At 34.7% G+C, this 1552-nt stretch overlaps 2 non-coding genes across 2 annotated transcripts; one reads left to right on the top strand and one right to left on the bottom strand.

Moving 5' to 3' along the window:
- Positions 1–456: 456 nt before the first annotated feature.
- On the top strand, positions 457–572 carry LOC128641554 (U5 spliceosomal RNA). The gene has a single exon (XR_008399568.1). It is a non-coding gene; the product is annotated as a U5 spliceosomal RNA (small nuclear RNA).
- Positions 573–1014: 442 nt separating this feature from the next.
- Positions 1015–1130, bottom strand: LOC128641548 (U5 spliceosomal RNA). The gene has a single exon (XR_008399562.1). It is a non-coding gene; the product is annotated as a U5 spliceosomal RNA (small nuclear RNA).
- Positions 1131–1552: the final 422 nt, after the last annotated feature.

Raw genomic sequence — 1552 nt, 5'->3', positions numbered from 1 at the left:
TCTGACACTATGTAATATATATATTCTGGTTTAGGAATAGTCTGACACTATGTAATATATATATACTGGTTTAGGAATAGTCTGACACTATAAATGTTAGGTCTGTGTACATCAGACGAATATAAATTAGAGGCAAAGTAACAATGACAGCTGTATACAAAAAGGGTTTCTGCAAACAAATTTGCGCATGCGTCTTTGTAGTTTCGCTTTATTAGTTGGGGAACAAAACGGGATTATTTGCATACCCATGATTCCTTGCGCATTGATTTATAGTTTTACTAGTTTGTAATTGATGTTCTTTGTAATACTTAATTTTCCTAGAATCCTTTTTCTGTTTTCAGCTTATGTATGTGTAGTTTATTTCTTATGTCACATACCAGACTCAAAATATAATCCCTCCCTCTAATTTAAAAAGGTTTGGCCTAAAACTCACCTTTTTATTCGCACCTCATTTGTATACTCTGGTTTCTCTTCAGATCGAATAAATCTTTCGCCTTTTACTAAAGATTTCCGTGGAGAGGAACAACCATGAGTTACAATGAATTTTTTGAGGCTCTGCCACATGCTGAGCTGTTCTTCTCTGGTTAATAATAGAATCTAATAAAAGAAAGGTTAGAATTGTGACTCTAAATTGTAAAGTGCAAAATGTTTCCCAATAGAGCTATTTGTTGCATTTAAACTACCAAGAAATGGCCAGTGCCAGCTCCATATAGCAGGAGACAGTGAAGATTTACAGAGTTTGTAATAACCAACAACAGAAGATCTGTAATGTAACGAAACTGTGTGATTATCTTATAGATTAATGTATTTATAGTAAACGGTTTACATCTCATTAAAGTGTTAACCTCGGGAACAGAACTGCAAATAGATAGGATACAAAGTATCTGTTAATCTGTGCATGATTTGTAGATATCTGGGTATTAACATTACTTTTGTGTGTACATATTACTAATTTAGTAATAATGTGAAACTAAACCCACATTCAATTTTTATTCTGTCTTGTCACTGAATGTTAGCTCTGCGTAAAGCAGAGCCTCAAAAAATTCATTGTAACTCATGGTTGTTCCTCTCCACGGAAATCTTTAGTAAAAGGCGAAAGATTTATTCGATCTGAAGAGAAACCAGAGTATACTGTGCTGGCGCTGAGCCCGAGAGTGTCTGTGCAGTAACTCTTATCTAACATAGAGTGGCGGCAAATTACTACGCACATTTCTATATAACGTGGAATAACTTTTAGTAAAAACAAAAGGCGTAATAATAATAATAAGAGAAGTTCAATCAGTTTCAAAAGAAAAGCAAACTAATGAAGAAATAGGAACAGCTGTGGTTCGCCTCGCAGTGCACCCTGGGTATTTAAACACAGCCTGAGGTTTAGTCGATTCTAGAGCGTCTCAGTGCTGCCCTCACCAGGAATAAATCGGTTATGGTTTTATTGTAACGAATACATTCAGCACCAACACATGAAACAAAAACCTGTAGAAAGTAATGTAACTGCACCTGTAAAAACTTAACTTTTTTTTTATTCACAAAAACCTATAGTAAAATGCCAATG

The sequence above is a fragment of the Bombina bombina genome, chromosome 10, assembly GCF_027579735.1.
Source record: "Bombina bombina isolate aBomBom1 chromosome 10, aBomBom1.pri, whole genome shotgun sequence".
NCBI classification, from domain to species: Eukaryota; Metazoa; Chordata; class Amphibia; order Anura; family Bombinatoridae; genus Bombina; species Bombina bombina.
This window is presented reverse-complemented; position numbering and strand designations above follow the sequence as displayed.